The sequence below is a fragment of the Mus musculus genome, chromosome 2, assembly GCF_000001635.26.
Source record: "Mus musculus strain C57BL/6J chromosome 2, GRCm38.p6 C57BL/6J".
Classification (NCBI taxonomy): Eukaryota; Metazoa; Chordata; class Mammalia; order Rodentia; family Muridae; genus Mus; species Mus musculus.
This window is the reverse complement of record NC_000068.7, coordinates 157,355,843-157,373,627: the sequence shown is the minus strand read 5'-3', so window position 1 is coordinate 157,373,627 and position 17,785 is coordinate 157,355,843. Positions and strand designations below refer to the sequence as shown.

General features: G+C 46.0%; 1 protein-coding gene and 1 long non-coding RNA gene across 3 annotated transcripts in view; one reads left to right on the top strand and one right to left on the bottom strand.

Moving 5' to 3' along the window:
* Manbal (mannosidase, beta A, lysosomal-like) overlaps positions 1–6,044 on the bottom strand; it is a 29,180-nt gene extending 23,136 nt beyond the window's left edge. The window contains exon 1 of one of the 2 annotated variants that reach the window (XM_006500128.2): positions 5,988–6,044. The gene's annotated coding sequence lies outside the window, so the exon portion shown is untranslated. The remainder of the gene's footprint in view (positions 1–5,987) is intronic. The other variant, NM_026968.3, reaches the window with a different exon arrangement.
* Positions 6,045–8,446: 2,402 nt separating this feature from the next.
* Positions 8,447–16,120, top strand: Gm39974. Its single transcript, XR_866905.1, has 3 exons — positions 8,447–9,449; positions 9,894–10,185; positions 15,721–16,120. It is a non-coding gene; the product is annotated as a predicted gene, 39974 (long non-coding RNA).
* The last annotated feature ends 1,665 nt before the right edge of the window (positions 16,121–17,785 follow it).

Genomic DNA, 17,785 nt, shown 5'->3' with positions numbered 1-17,785 from the left:
CCAGGCTTCATGCTCAAATCTGTGAAGTCTACTGAGGGCATCGATACTCAGTCTAACGAAGTTATTATGAAGACTGGATACTGTGACAGAAACTTCAGGAGTCAGGACTCTGGGGGAGTGACTATGGGCATCTAGCTACACTGTAGCTTATCTCTTGACTTCTTAGAGAGCTGATGTCACTTTGAGCCCATCAAAAAAGTTCCCAAAGCCATAATATACTTAGGCCTCTTTTCTTCCTTAAGCGGTCATTAGGCCAGCGTATAAAAAGTCATAAAATGGATTATATCCTTTGTGTGAATAACTTACTTCCTAGAATTTAGATTAAGGAAATAATTAAAAAGAAAGGGCCTCCAGGTACAAAAGCAGTCTTGGCAGCACCATTCCTAACATGGGAAGGCAGGAAGTGTGTGGCAGGCAAGGAGCTGGTGCATCACGGGCACCTCGGGACTTCACTGAAAGGACGGCACACCGGGCATATAAACACTGTGGTCAGGCCAGGGAGAGGTCTGGCAATGTGATCCTGAGAAAAAGAAACAACTGTATCACCAGCGTGACTACTGCCCCGTCTAGACCAATGTCACCGGCTAAAGACCAAGGCAGGCACTTGCAGAGGATAGCTGTGAACTGGTGCTATTGTGGTCTGTCATGAAGCTTCCATTCTAGGGAGTGCTTATAGACACACACAGTACAATGGCAAAGCTAAAAATCTGAAAACTCAAAAGGAGGAGGAATGGCTTGTTATTTTATGTGGGGTGGTCAGAGAAGGGCTAAGAACGTGACATTTCTGCCAAGGCAAGAAAGCAAAGGATTGCAGAGGTAATTCAGGTATATGCAAGCCCCTGAACTCACTCTCTAGCACACACACACACTCACACGCAAACGCACGCCAGAACTGACTGTAAGTGAATAGAAGGAGAAATGGATCTATTGCAGTGGGGAGGAGGTTCCAGATAAGAAAAGGAAGCTACAATCCATCATCCACACGATAATGATCAAGGGTTAGAGACATCAGCATAGGGTACTTAGCTTAATATAGACACATACAGAAATAATTATAGCTGTGTACACACAGATATCATACTCTGGCCACTGAGAGGACACAGAAACTAGAGTGTCCCAGGAGCAATCTCTGGGTCATTTTTTCCATAAAAGAAACCAGGACTCCTTACAGAAGTGTTCTACACAGAATTAAACAGAAATAAACAGGATGCGCCTGGGGCAGAAAGCATGCAAGTGCTTTAAAAACAGAAAAAGCAAAACCAAACATTGCCAGGGAGTTGTCAAGAGTGGGGATTTAGCAGCTTAAGTTGGGACACAAGAATGAGAAATTCGGGGTATAAAATAAATACCAATAAGACAGACAGATAAGCCGATGGCAGAGAACAGACACATCTTTCACACGAATCACATCTATTTATGTTGTCACTGTGCCTGTGTGTGTGCAAGGTTAGACCTCCACAATCTCAAACGTATGCTGCACATCATGACTTCTTCCTAGAAGTACAGTGTAAAAGCCGGCGAGACACTTGACTGCTCCCTGAAGCTGGGCGACCCTGGGGAACATCAACACTGTCACTTTGACCCACAACAGGCTCCTCTGACGGCCTTCCCTCTTGAAGCCTTTGGATGAGTCTGCTCACACACACACAAAAAAAGATCCATCAGCAAAATAGCTGAAAAGCAATCCTCAAAACCCTCATCTGAAACAGCTGAGTCTGAGAAACCATCCCCGAAAGTGGGAGGAGCCCCCGGAGACGCTGCTGGACTGTGCTAGCCTGGACAGTGTTAGAAGGAAACTGGAGATCCGGACATAGAAATTCCAGTTAATGGTGCTGTACTGACACAGGCTCAGTAATTATGGCAAATGTTCTTTCCAGAAACTCAATAGTACCTCAAAATAGCCATAAAGCTAAAATTGTTTTAAAATATTTTTTGAACCAGTCTCACACATTCTAGGCCGGCCTCGAACACAGTAGGTATCAAAAGGTGATCCTGAACCACCCACTCTACTTCCTCAGCGCTGGGGTCACCATGTGAACTGTCAATCACAATTCACGAAGTGCTGAGGACTGAACCCAGATAAACCATCACACATGCTAGGCAAGCCCTTTCATCTGCACTCATTCCCAGGCCTAAAATGTTAAACCACCAACATTTCAAAATAAGTAACTATAGGTGTATTTAGAGATTGCAAGACTTATCAAGTACTAATTCTAAAAACGTAGACATCAAATTGGCAGATGTTTTGGGATCTCCCAATTGCTCCCCAGTGCTGTACAGACTCTGGACTGGGATCCCTGCCTCCTGATGAGAGTTTCAAAGCTGTTCTGAGACCTCAACTAAAAAGAGGCAGAGCCGGGTGGTGGTGGCGCACGCCTGTAATCCTAGCACTTGGGAGACAGAGGCAGGTGGATTTCTGAGTTCGAGGCCAGCCTGGTCTACAAAGTGAGTTCCAGGACAGCCAGGACTGCACAGAGAAACCCTGTCTCAAAAAAACAAAAAAACAAAAACAACAACAACAAAAAAGAGGCAGAGTGCTGGAGAGATGGATAGCTCGGTGGTTAAGACAGCTCTTCCAAAGGACCTGGTTCAAGTCCCAGCAACCACATGGCAGCTCAACCTGTCTGTAACTCCAGTTCCCAGGCTTCTGACGCCCTCACACAGACAGCCATATAGGCAAGACACCAGTGAAAATAAAATTAAAATAAATTATACACACACATAGAGTTGGTAGTTGGTGGACTGAAATTGCTGTGCAGACATCTTGCAAAATATGACTACTGGTCCATTTACTGTCACTTAAAGTGTGAGATGCAGGGGCTGGCAAGATAGCTTAGCAGTTAAGAGCACGGACTGCTCTATTAGAGGTCCTGAGCTCATTCCCAGTACCCACATGGTGGCTCACAATCATCTGTACCATGATCCAATGCCCTCTTCAGGTGTGTCTGAAGACAGCTACAGTGTACTCACATACATAAATATTAAAACAAAACAAACCAAAAAACCCTATGAGATGCCACAGAGTTGTTCTGCCTTACCCAGTGGATGCCAGATGCTATGCCCAGTACTGAACCCTAATATATCGATTTCCTCTCTCCACACATACCTGTGATAAAGGATACAGTCTAGGTCCCTGGAATCAAACTCATCCGGTTGTGCTGAGTGGAAGCCATAGTGCCTGCCTGATGAACTGACGTGTGGAATTTGTGATGCATCAATAGGCTGCCTTGGACCTTCTGACAATACATGACAGGGGTGTGTGTGAGGGGCATTCAAGCCACAGTTATGTTGGGGGCGGCTGGGTGTCAGGGGCAGAGGGGAATAGTGGTTTGGGGAATCTGTAACAGCTAAGGACTTAAAAAAAAAAGTTCCTGAGCCGGACGTGGTAGTGCACGCCTTTAATCCCAGCACTTGGGAGGCAGAGGCAGGAAAATTTCTGAGTTTGAGCCCAGCCTGGTCTACAGAGTGAGTCCCAGGACAGCCAGGGCTACACAGAGAAACCCTGTCTCGAAAAACCAAAAAAACAAAACAAACAAACAAACAAACAAAAAAACAAAAAAAAGTTCCTGTACCCACCCACCAACACTAGAAAAGGAGATATTCTGTTTGTTTGTGACAGAGTCTCACTATGAAACAAGACATGTAGACCTCTAAGGCCTTGGACTCCCAGAGTTCCCTCTGCCTCTGCTTCCCTAGTGCTAGAATCAAAGACTCCTGGGGAAAGAGAAAGGATGAAGCCCTTATGCAAGTCACTTTCTATGCAAGTGTAGAAAGATTTCATACAGTTTTTACAAAGTATCAGACCACCTTGCTGGGCAGACTGGAAGGAGGACCAGTGTGGATCAATGACAGGCAGGACCTCATCCTGCCAGACCTGCTTAGCTATGCATACCTCCACCTCTATTCAAGCCTAAACTCCATGACAGAATCTTGGGGAGGGACTTGGAAGCCAGAGGATCCTATTATTTGTTCCTTTTTCCAATGCGGGCACACCGAATACATCTCTTTTCTGATCTTCACTGCTAGTTATCTCATTAACTAAAATATTAGCAATCAGTAGCCAAATCTAGCTCGTTGGCACTGTCAGAGCCAAGTCTTTTACCCTAAAAACTTCAGTTAATAAAACCTTTCAAGAAGACGCTGCAGTTGCTTGGGACAGAATACAGTTTCTATCCCAACACTAGGGAGACAGACAGATCTCTTTGAGTTCTAAACCAGTCTGGTCTGTATGCTGAATTCCAGGCCAGCCAAAACTGAAACCCTGTCTAAAAATAAAGAAATATTTTAATGGCATATTAATCTGAAGTTATTAATTCTATCAATAATGATTGCAGGGAATATGGTCCTTAAGGGATCACATGGGTGGCTTTAATGCTCTGTTCCATCCCAGTATCATAGTTAATAATGGTGTCCTTTGGGGCACATAGAATTTGAAACACACTGGCAACATTTGATGACGTCCACACTGCTGGCGCTGCATCATCACATGCCTTCCAATTCCCCACTTGCTGGCACTTCAAAACTGCCTTCATGTGTTCTTCTGCTGGGACTATAGCAGAGACCTCCACACTGGCAGTGACGTCCGCTATGGAGATTTTGGTTTCAGAACGAATCCATCCCTAACCTGTGTGACCATCCCTTATTCCCAGGAAGTGGCTTTGTGCTCTTGTTTCAGGGGAGGCCTGGCTGAAGCCTTCACATAGCGTAAGGCAGTCTTTGTCCGTTTCTACTCACAAATTCGATGCCATCTCTATCCTAACTAAGTAAACATTTACTACACACTATGGCTGTAACCTTGGCAATGTGAGGTTCAAAAACAAAACTACCACTTATTGATGTTTCAGCAAAGTTCCCATGGAGCCCTCAAATTTGCTATGCAGCCCAGAACAGTATAGGCATGCTCTGCCCCACCCCCAGACTTAGGATGCAAGGGATAAAAACCAAGGCTTTTACACGCTGGGTAAGCCCTCTTCCAACTCAGCCATATCACCAGCTCTGATTTTTAATTTTGATTTTTTTTTTTTCGAGACAGGGTTTCTCTGTGTAGCTTTGGTTGACTTGGAACTTATTCTGTAGACCAGGCTAGCCTCCAACCCACAGAGCTCCTCCAGGATGGCCAGGGCTGCACAGAGAAACCCTGTCTTGGAAAAACAACAAAAATTTTGTTCTCACCAAATAGCTTAGCAACTTTAGCCTAAGAATCTTCCTTTAAAAAAAAAAAAAAGGCTGTTTAAAATAGCACCTTTTTCAGCAAACCCCAAAGGCTATCATTACTACTCTTGTGCTGATATGAGGGTTACACAGGCAGCTGTCCTACGTGACTAATGAGGGGGTAGCGTATACAGAGGGATACGCCAAGCAAGACGATGACCTACGTGTAAAGCAGGAAGAGGTAAAACTTCATCGTGCTACTATCTTAGGGCCGGGAAGAACAGTTCTGGGGTCTGAACATGGGACTCAAGCACGCTGGGTGAGTCTCCACTACTGAGCTACTCAAAACACACAAATTCAAAGCCATGCGCGGTTTGTTTCTGGAGTCTTCCACTTTCTATTTCCAGGTGTCAGGTCACTGGAACCGCAGACACCGGGGAGGCTATCGCATTCCCCATCCCTTTCTCTGGCAGTTTTCTCTCAAGCACACACTGCAACTAAGCACTGATACGCTCCCGGCCTTCGCATCCTCCGCACAGGCCCAAGGGAGCCTTCTGCGGGGAAGGAAAGTGACCGGGAGAGGAAGATCGAGATGCCCGAGGTAACACAGCCATCCAGGGCACACCCGACAAGCCAAGCCCCGGCTGGTCCCGGCGCAGGGCAGGCTGGGCCCTGGCCCTGCACAACCCTCGCGAGGGCCCCAGTCTCCTCGGAACGCAGACTGCCTTTACAGATAACTGCCCTCCGCAACCCCGGAAGCCGCTGTAACCCGCAACGCCGCCCCGATCCCGCCCGCCGGGAAGCCTCGGCCGGGTTATCCGAGCCTCAATACTTACCTCCCGGAACGCCGCGCCGCCGCACCGGAAGTGATCCCTCGTGACCCGGAAGCGATGTGCTGGGAGCAGCAGCAGATTCCGCTCAGCGGGTTTTACCAGGTCCACCGCTTCCTCGCCGTCTTCCTCCTGCTCTCCCCTAATTAGACACCGAAGGTTGAAGCTTTAATGAATTTTTTATTTGATTTGAGACAGGGTCTCAACAGTGTAGCTCTGACTGGCCTCGAACTGGGGGCAATTCTCCTGATTACAGCCGGTCTCCCCCCAGTTTAGAACTCAGTTCTAAGTCTGAGCCAGAAATCTACAATATAAGGGGTAGGACAAACATTACCATGCTATAATTCAGACAAAAACAAATCACCATAATAAATTAAAAAGAGACCAGTGAACATCTCTGCTTCCATGGAGTTTATAGTCAGTAAGTCACATAATAGATAGGGAATCCTTAATGCGATAAATGTTTGGAAGGCAAAAATCAGCATTGAAATAAGTGCGGCAGACCAGTTAGGAATGGAGTTTAATGGGCAGTGATGTGATTGGTGCCTGATAGTCAAGCCTTCACAGTCTCCCACGCTGACCAATGTGACCCATAGAATTTTGGGGAAATACTGAGCTTGAGTTCCGAGATTAAGACAGAAAAACATTGTGACTTCCTCTTTCCTCGCTCTTGATCATTCCTGGGAAGTCCCGCAGAGTGAGATTCACGTGGGCAGTTATCAAGCCTCCAGCCAACGAACTCAGCTTGGCAGCCAGATAAACTATCTCTAGGTCAGCTGATGTGGCCCTGACCCCTAAATCCTTTAATTATGTGTGCCACGGGTGGGTATTGGTGTGGGTACGGGTGTGGCATATGCACTCACATGCATGTACCTATGGCTGCTGAGGCCAGAGTATATCACGTGTCTTGCTCTATTATAGTCCACCTTATTCCCTTGAGATAGGGAAAGCCGCAGGGATCCCGTATCCATCCTCTCCTCTCCTCTGCCTTGGACTGGCGTTAAAGATGTATGAGTGACCATGCCTGGCTTTTTACTTTGGGTCTTTGAGACCTTCATGTTTAGTCAATAAGCACTCTCACTCACTGAGCCATGCCCAGCCTCAAAATCAATTGTGTAGATGGATTTTGGGTTGTTTGGTTTTTTGTTTTTGTTTTTTCCTTTTTCTTTTCTACTTCTGAGGCAGAATCCTCAAGCGTGCTGCTCCAAACTCCTGCTGCTGTGAGGTCCTCCCAATGGTAGACATAGACGGTCATCGACAACCCAAGCCAAAACAAACTTGCAAAGTTTCTTCTATCGGAGCCTAACAGCAACAAACGAGTAACTAGGGACTGGAGAGAGGCTCAGTGGTTAAGTGTGTCTGCTGCTCTTCCAAAAGAACCTGGGCTTGGTTCCTAGCACCCACATAATGGCACAAAATCCTTTATAACACCAATGTCAGGAAACCAGAAGCTTTCTTCTGGTCTCTGTGTACCAAGCACACATGTGATACAAATACATACATGCAGACAAAACATTATATATATTATATATGTTATGTTATATTATATATACATACACACACACACACACACACACACACACACACACACATATATATGGTCTGGAGAGAACAAATATTTAATACAGGACTTGCCCTAAAAGTGCCCAATATGTATGGATAGATAAAGACAGTCATTTTTGCTTGAGCGTTTTTTATTTTTGAGACAGGGTCTCACAGTGTCATCCTAGCTGGCCTGGAACTCTCTATATAGATATATAGACCAGGTTAGCTTTGAACTCACAGAGATACGTCTACCTCTGTCTCCCTAATGCTGAGATTAAAGGTGTGAGCAACCACACCCAGAAAAAAAAAAGATGTTTTATGAATTCTTTACCCTCTATTCAAAGATATATCAGAACTTAACCTCTACTGTTCCAGAATGTGATTCTATTTGGAGGCAGGATTTTTGTGGGGGAAGGGGTTGCAGTGAACCTTATGGACGGTGTTCAAGAGAATAGGGCTCCCTAAGCCCCTCCCCTTCTTCCACGGGTCTAGGATAGAAACTGTGATGGGTCTTAGTGCTGGGGCTGAGTTGGGACAGGGACTCCTCAGCAGCCTAGGGCCTCTCCCTCTCCTGTGCTTCCTGGGGTTGGTGATCCGGGCCTTTTTACTCTTTGGAGGCCATATAGACCATGAGGTCTGCCACCTTTTGCTGTATTCATTGTCGTGATAGGAAATGAGCTTTACTAAGTTACGGAGTGAGGATTTTCATAAAAGTAAATCAGCTGGACATGGTGGCTCACACCTGAAATCTCTGCACTTGGGAGGCAAAGACCAACAGATTTCTGTGAGTTCGAGGTCAGCAAGGTTTTACAAAGTAAGTTCCAGGACAGCCAGGACACACAGAGAAACCTTGTCAAAAGACACAGAGACAGAGAGAGAGAGAGAGAGAGAGAGAGAGAGATGGATATGGAGGTGCACACTTAATCCCAACACTGGAGGGGCAAAGGCAGAAGGAACTCCAAGTTCCAAGCCAGCCTGGTCTACGTAGCAAGAGCCAGGACTAAATAAAGCAATCCAGTCTCAAACAAACAAAAGAGGGCCAAGGAGATGGTGTATTTAGTCAAGATGCTGCTGCATACGTGCATGTGCCTGGTAGCCTAAGTTTTATCCCCAGAAAACACATAAAAATAAGAGAGAACCTACTCCACTAAGTTGTTCTCTGACCTCCACATGTATGTCATAGCATATGTTTCCCTTCCCACAACATGCAGACATATGTGCGCACACACATACACACACACACACACACACAAATATATATTTTAAGAGAAAAATGAGGTCAATAGGATGAATGCTGAAATCTAATCTAAAAAGAAGTGGATTTGGACACAGATGCACACATGAGGATGTCATGTGGAGATGAAGGCAAACATGGAGGGATGCTCCTATAGGTCAAGAAACACCAAAATTCCACCGTCAAGCCCTGGGAGCCGAGATGGCTGTAGAACAGATTTCGTAAGCCTTCCCGAGTGCCATCAGACTACTTGGTTTCACGCTCCTGGCTGCTGGAACTAATAAATGTCTGCTGCTCAAGTCACCTAGTGTGTGACATGTACGGCCAGCCCTGGCATGTTACTACAGGTAATATGGGAAATACGCTGATACGGGTGATGTAGGTACATGCTAACACATGTACTCTGAAACCCGTTACTATCTGTCTCCAAATGTAAAAAGAAACGCCCAGTGTGGCTGCTGCAGGCACAGCCTCCTTCTTACTCTCTGGAGGTACCTAGAGGACTCCAGCTGAGTTTAGCTTCTCTCTGTGCCCTGCATGCCAGCCATTAGCACACAGCAGAGCTCTACGACTGGTTTCTCTCTAACTATAATGTATGCACAGTCTCTTTTTGCACTGAGAGAGAAAGCACGGGGATGGGAATGGTTTCTACTCAGAAAAATGTCTGACATGACTCAACACAGGACAAGGTGAGCACTGCACTTACTTGTTTTGTTTTCTTTGTCTCTGTGTATGGGTTTTTGTTTTGTTTTGTTTTATTTTGGTTTGTTTTAGTTTTTTTTGTTTGTTTGTTTTTTTGTTTTGTTTTTCGAGGCAGGATTTCTCTGTATAGCCCTGGCTGTCCTGGAACTCACTCTGTAGACCAGGCCGGCCTCAAACTCAGAGATCCACCTGCCTCTGCCTCCCAAGTGCTGGGATTAAAGGTGTGCACCACCGCCACCCGGCTCTGTGTGTGGTTTGTATATAGTGTATGTCTGTGTGTACCTGTGGCTGTGCAGGGGTGTGTGTGTGTGTGTGTGTGTGTGTGTGTGTGTGTCTGTCTGTCTGTCTGTCTGTCTGTCTGTGGAGAGCAAAGGTCAATGTTAGGAATCTTCCTCCATTTCTCATTTGTTTGTTTGTTTGTTTGTTTTCAGACAGGATTTCCCACTGAACACAGAAGTTGCCATTTTTGCTACAATGGATGACTAGAGGACCCTGGGATCAACGCAAGCTAGGATTAGCGATGCAAGCCACCATTTTACGTAGGTGTTGGGATTGGAACTCAAGTGCCCGTGCTTGTGCAGGAAGCATTTTACCCACTGCGTCATCTCCCCAGCCCTTCACATGCTGCTTGCTATGTTTTGACTGGATCCCAAGTACTGCCCTGCTCAAGGCTAAGTCTCATTTCCATCCAAGGGCGAAGGAAGCTAAGGCTGGGAAAGCCAAGTAAGTCCAGTAAGGCCTCAGAGAGACTGCGCTAGCCATTGCACAGCAGCCAACCTGTACAAGACACAAACATGCTGAACCAAGGCAGCTTCCTGTGGGCCCTGGGTGGTTGGTATCACAGTTAGCATCAGCTGTCAACTTGACACAAACTTAGAGTCACGTAAGAGATGGGAACCTTAACTCGGGAATGGCTGAGATCAGATTAGCCTGTGGCTGTGGCTGTGAGGCAGTTTCTTAATTAGTAGCTGATGTAAGAGGACCCAGTGCACTGTGAGTAGAGTCACCTCTAGGACAGTAGCTGAGTAAGCCAGAGGGTGAGCCAGTGAGCAGGGTTCATTCCAGCTTCTGCCTCTTCCTGCTTGAGTTCCTGCCCTAGCTTTCTTGAATGATGAAACAAGCCCTCTTCTCTCCAAGTTGTTTTCAGTCAGGGCATTTTATTACAACAACAATTTGCAAACAAGAATAATGGGCATCTCTAGGTATGAGAGAAGAAAAGTAGAGATGTGCAGTATGGTATGAAATGTGTCCCAGAACCTGGTGTATCTGATGTATTGGAGGAGTTGGAAAAATGGGTATATTTTAAGGGCTGTAGCTTTATCATCAATGGGTTAATCCTTTGGGTGATACATTATTAATTTTCTATGTGGTGGTGGTGATGATGATGAGGTGGTGAAAAGACGGAGGTAACAGGGCTGGGAAGATGGCTCAGTCAGCAGAGCGCCTGCTGTACAAGCATGGAGACCTGAGTTTAATCACAGAACCCACAGAAAATGTGGGAGTGGTGGTCTGTAGTCCCAGTGCTGGGAAGTGGAGGCAGGCAGATCTCTGAGGCTCATTGGCCCGCAGGCATAGCCTTCTTTACAAGCTCCATGGCAGCGAGAGACCTTATCTTAAAAAAGAAAGAGAGAACTGGTCCCCCGTGGTGGGGGTGGAGTGTTCATTCTTAGGCAGGCACAGTGCACAGTCCTTTAATCACAGAACTCAAGAGGCAGACAGAGCTCTGTGACTTCAATGCCAACCTGGTGAACATAGCAAATTCCAGGCCAGCAAGGGCCACATAGTGAGACACTGCTTCAAAAACAAACACACAAGATGCAAAGTTCCTGACGAATGACACCCAGATTCCCTGTAATCACCACCTGTACACGCACAAATACTCACTCACTCCCCAAAGCATGTGGACACACACATGCGCACGCGAGCACCCCCACACACACATGCACACACACACACATTGGATACAGGAAAAGGACATTAAGAGTTAGATAGAGGGCGTGTCTTCCATATGCCAGTCTTGACCCTTGCCTGGGATGGAGGCAGTATAAAAAGGCAGCTAAGATAAAGGAGATAGCAGGAAAGAAAAGAGTCTCTTCACCCTGGACTTTTGCCTACTGCATCAAAAATTCCAGTATAAGTGTCAAAACTTGTTGTGAAAGTTACCACATAGAGTCAGAATTCCTTTTAGACAGTGATATTTCAAATAAAGTTAAATAGCAGTGACCCATACTGTTGTATATGACCATGTGTGGCCCTTCTTCTTTCCCAGTTGAGAGCCTATAACATTCTAGATATCTCATAAACAAAACTATAAACCCCATTCACAGTAAAAAGGCATGGCTTAGCTTCCTTGTACAGACTCTGCGGCCCATGGCTTTACTTTATTAGTTTGTAACCCATTCAAGGAAGCCTGGGATCGTCCTATGACATTCTTCATCAAAAAGGGGAATGACAGAGTGGTGGTGGCACACACCTTTAATCCCAGAGTCAGAGGCAGGCAGATCTCTCTGAGTTTAAGGCCATCCTGGTCTACTTAGTAAGTTCCAGGGCGGCCAGGGAAACACAGAAAAACCCTGTCTCAAATAAATAAATAAATAAATAAATAAATAAATAAATAAATAAATAAATAAAAATGGATAGATAGATAAATAAGGAAAAGGGGGAAAGTTGGATAAAAACAGATTTTAGAAGCCCTTGAACAATGCAGTTTCAGAAGCCACTAAAATATATGTGGTAGCAATGAGACACTGCAGCCCAGACCTACACTTGGGTGTGCACTTTTCCCGGTACCCTCCATACCAACCTTCATTAAAATCTCTTCCTAGGGGCTGGTGAGATGGCTCAGTGGGTAAGAGCACCTGACTGCTCTTCGGAAGGTTCGAAGTTCAAATCCCAGCAACCACATGGTGGTTCACAACCATCCATAACGAGATCTGACTCCCTCTTCTGGAGTGTCCAAAGACAGCTACAGTGTACTTACATATAATAAACAAATAAATAAATCTTTAAAAAAAAAATCTCTTCCTAACAAAGTCCAGCCCTGCCTCGCACAGACAGGCACGTCCTGAAGTTCTTTACTGCAGGGAAGTCAGGAACCCTCTCACAGGAGAGTTCTCTGAAGAACCCTCTACAGGCTGATGAAGGTGCCAGTGTGGCACCATCTCTCTGGCCAGACCCCACTGCTGCTGACAGAGCGTTCGCTTCTGTAGTGGGTTAGTCTGATGGTGCTCGCATTCAAATACTAAATTACCTGTTGCTCCAAGACGAGGAGATCCTCATGTATATTTGCTTTTGTTGTATAAACCTTGCCCGTCAAGCTATCTGTGATTGGTTAATAAAGATGCCTAGAGCCTGTAGCTGGGCAGGAGAGGTAGGCGGGGCTTGTGTTTGGGGTCTGAGGCAGAGACTACAGGAGAGAGAGAGGACAAGAAGGAAGAAGTCATGGGATAGTAGATTGTGAACACATGGCCATGAGGGCCGGCCTGTTGGAGTCGGAGCTCCTAGGCAGAACATGGCAAGAGATATCTCAGGGTTATTGACAGGGAAATAGACACAATAGCACCGAGGGTTGATATCTGCCCAGATCTAGTGCTTTAAGGCTTATTATAATACAAAGGTTTCATATTTTTTATTTGGAAACTTTCTTAGTTAGGGTTTTACTGCTGTGAACAGACAACATGACCAAGGCAAGTCTTATTAAAGGACAACATTTAATTTGGGCTGGCTTACAGGTTCAGAGGTTCAGTCCATTATCATCAAGGCGGGAGCATGGCAGCATCTAGGCAGGCGTGGTGTAGGCAGAGCTGAGAGTTCTACATCTTCATCTGAAGTTCGATAGCAGAATACTGGCTTCCAGGCAGCTAGGACGAGGGTATTAAAGCCCACACCCACAAGGCCATACTTACTCCAACAAAGCCACACCTCGCAACAGTGCCACTCCCTGGGCCAAGCATCACATTCCATCACATTCCACTCCCTGGCCCCCATAGGCTTATTCAAACACATGAGTCTATGGGATCATCTATAACCATAGCATAATTTAAAAAGTACATTTAGATCAACTTCCAAAGTCCCCATAATTTATAGCAATATCAACAATGTCAAAAGTCCAAAGTTCAAAGTCTCTCCTGAGATCTATCCAATTACTTAACTGTAATCCCTGAATCAAGATGGGAAACCAGCTGAGCAAACTCCAAACTCTGCATCTCCATGTCTGATGCTAAAGGAGTCTTCAGATTCCAACTCCCTTTTCATCTTTGTTGACTGCAACAAACTTCTTTTCCTGGCCTGGGTCCATGCCCTGTGAGCAGCTTTCCTCAGGAGATGTCCTATGGCTCTGGCACCTCAAATGTCTTGGGGTCTCGAAGGCAAATTCAATGTTACAGCTTCTTGTTCCAATGTCTGGGATCCACACATGATCTGGGCTCCTCCAAAGGACTAGCCTCACTTCTCCAGCTCTGCCCTCGGTAGCTCTCTAATCTCAGGTTGAACCATGCCACTGCCGCTGCTGTTCTTGGTGATCATCCCATGGTACTGGCATCTCCAATACACTGGAGTTTTCTACTGAAACTAGGCTTTACCAATAGCCTCTCATAGGCTCTCTTCATGGCACCAAGCCTCAACTCCTTTGCCCCTTCAGTCCTGGACTGTCAACAACAACTGAGGCTGCACCTTCACCTTCACTAATGGCCTTCCCTGGCCTCTCACAGTGCCAAGCCTTAGCTGCTCTCTATGACCCCTTCATGCCTTCAAAACCAGTACCACCTGGGTGACTCTTACACATTACCAAGACCAGCTGCCACATGAGGTACAACCTTAGCTACCTCTGGAACACAGCTTTTTTGTGCTCTCAAAAAACACTTCCCAGAAGATTTCACCTCAGTGATGCTGGTCTCTTCTTTATCACCGATAATTCTTAGCTCCAGCTAACCGGCATCAATTGTCCCAGTAGTCCCTTCAATTTTTCAATCTAAAACCATAGCTACATGGCTGAAGCTGCCATGTTCTACTGCTTGCTGGAGCTGGAACATGCCCTCCTACCCCCTTATTCTATCACCAGCTTTCTGTTTTTTAACACCCTCACTACTTAAACTTGGCTGTCCTGGAACTTGCTCTGTAGATTGACCCTGAACTCAGAGAACTGCATGGTTCTGTCTCCAGAATGCTGGGATCAAAGGCATGTACCACCATGCCTGTACTTAAGCTTTTCTTCACCTAGAACTTGCTCTGTCCCAGGCTGGCCTTGCACCCAGAGACCTGCTTGCCTTTGTTTCCTGGGATTTTGGGGCCTGGATCTAAATTTAGCTGGATGGGAACTTGCCCCAAAATCCCTTAATCTGTTATCTCCTAGAACACAGGATTCAGCTCCATTTCACTTCTTGGAGCCCCTTTAATACTTGAACCACATATTTTATATTTTTCCTTTCTCAGCTTGCTATGCTTGTTCAAAACACTCTTCATGAGACTTAACCAGAGAACAAAGTCTCTGCTGGGTTTTTTTGTTTTTGTTTTTAATTTTTTGTTTTTGTTTTTTTTTTTTGTTGTTTTTTTTAAGACGTCCTTAGTGCAATTAATCTGAGTCTCTGCACCTTAGCCTCAGGCAGACTCTTCAGACAAGGGCAAAAAGCAGCCACATTCTTCACCAATATACCACAAGAATAGTCTCAGGGCCACATACTGAAGTTCTTCTCCACTGAATCCTCTTGTCTCAGGACCACATACTGAAATTCTTCTCCATTGAATCCTCTTGGGCCAGTTCTGCACAGCTCAAATCAATCTCAGCAACAAAGTCTTCCATATTCCTACTAGACAAAAGCATGGTCAGGCCAATCACAACAATACCCCATTCCTGGTGCCAATTTCTGTCTTAGGGTTTTACTGCTGTGAACAGACACCATGACCAAGGCAAGTCTTACAAAGGACAACATTTAATTGGGGCTGCCTTACAGGTTCAGAGGTTGAGCCCATTATCAAGGCAGGAGCATGGCAGCATCCAGGCAGGCATGGTGCCAGAGGAGCTGAGAGTTCTACATCACCTGAAGGCTGCTAACAGAAAACTGGCTCCCAGGCATCAGGATAAGGGTATAAAGCCTACACCCACAAGGCCACGCCCACTCCAACAAGGCCACACCTCCCAACAGTGCCATTCCCTGGGCCAAGCATATACAAACCATCACAGGAACTAAATGATAAATGGCAGAGTAGAACCCCCCCCCCCACCCCAAATCCTATTTATCACAACATTCTTTGTTTTGCAAGGCAGAGGCATGGTCATCTTTCCAAGCTCAGACCAAATATCAACATCTCTGAAAAGGCCTCCATCTTTTCCTGTAGCTGACAGAACTTCCTAAAGATGGCTGCAGCAACGTCTCCCACAGAGTTCTCTGCTCTGAACATCTGTACAAGAGATACCATGTCAGCCAGGCACAGCACTTAACTCTACTGAAAGTCAACCACCACAGAAAAAGTGCATCTACCCTGAGACCACCCAGCTGCCAGCATTGGGCATCAGACCCGGCAGTGAACAAGCCATGCATGGGGTGTAGAGATGGATGCACGAGAAAGCAACAGAGGTGGAGTGTGCGGTGTAGGTGGAGTGTGTGCTGTAGGCTCTAGGTTCGGGGCATGAAGCTTGCTGTGCATTTTCTTTGTTTTTTGTTGTTGTTTGTTTGTTTGTTTGTTTGTTTTGTTTTGTTTTTACAAAACCTGGAGATTGTGATGGTTTGAATATGCTTGGTCCAGGAAGTGGCACTATTAGGAGGTGTGGCCTTGTTGGAGGAAGGTTGTTGTTGTGGGTGTGGGCTTTAAGACTCTCATCCTCCGGGCGTGGTGGCACACGCCTTTAATCCCAGCACTCGAGAGGCAGAAGCAGGCGGATTTCTGAGTTCGAGGCCAGCCTGGTCTACAGAGTGAGTTCCAGGACAGCCAGGGCTACACAGAGAAATCCTGTCTTGAAAAACAAAACAAACAAATAAACAAAAAACAAAAAACCAAAAAAACCTTCTCCTGTTTGCCTCCCGAACAAGATGTAGAATTCTCAGCTCCTCCTGCACCATGCCTGCCTGGATGCCGCCATGTTCCTGCCTGGGTGATAATGGACGGAACCTCTGAATCTGTAAGCCAGGCCCAATTAAATGTTGTCCTTATAAGAGTTGCCTTGGTCATGGTGTCTGTTCACAGCAGTAAAACCTTACTAAGACAGAGATTTTCATTATAAAATTAAAAATTTTTTCTGCTTATGTGTGTGATAATGTATGTATATGCCAGAGAGGGTTTCAGATCTCCCGGAGCTGGAGTTACAGGCAGCTGTGAGCCACTTCTACCACTGGTAATGGGATCTGGGCCTGCGTCCTGGAGGAGGGCAGCAAGTCCTCTTAACAATCATCACTCCAGCCTCTCATTATAAAGCTTTAGACAACAAAAGAAATCATACAGGAAGCAATTCTCCAGTCCCCAGCATCTCAGCAGATACTGCAGGGGGCGGCAGTGGGGTCCCAGCTCAGCCCTACCCAATTTATAATCCCCAAACCAAGACTGCCCAAAAGAATTTGTTTTTCAAGATGGTGTTTGTGTAACTTAGCTTGGAACTGGCTTCGAACTCATGGAGACCTACTTGCCTCTGCCTCTTGAGTGCTGGGGTTACAGACTTGTGCCACCACCGCCTGGCCCTAAAAGAATTTTTAAGTCTCTATGTTCTGAGGTCAGTGTTGCAGCAACTCTCCTGCTGAGTAAATGTCCCTTAACCTTCTGCCACAGTTAACCTACCCATGTCTTCAACAGTAGTACATATGCACAGCAAGGACAGAGACACATTCACCTCCGAGCCAGCAGGGACCCTGAGTGGAGACTCATCCTGTGGTCATTCTCTGAGCCTGCAGGAGCTGTAGCATGGGCTGTTGAAGGTCTGTCCACTCTCTTTATTCCATTTTGAATCAGGCCTCTCTTTAAACTTCTCATTTCCTAGAGCACAAACCTTGGCTCCACCATTCCATTTCCTGGTGCCCCTTTTCTCTGTAAACTGTACATTTTATTTCTCTTGGCCCCACTTGCTCCTTTCGTTGTAGGCCTGAGTAAGAGCGGTCACTAACAATCGTGTGACACAGTCAATACAGGGATGTCCTGGACTCACATCTGCCAACAGCATTAATCCTAAGCTCTTCGATTTAGCCTCCAGCAGATTTTTGGGGACATAAAGGCAAAAAGCAGCTACATAATTTGCCAAGTATCACAAGAAGAGTCTGTATGCCAGCTGCTCATACTAATATTCCCCTCTGAAATCTCATGAGGTAGGCCTGCGTAGTCCATCTACGTTGTCCCCCAAATT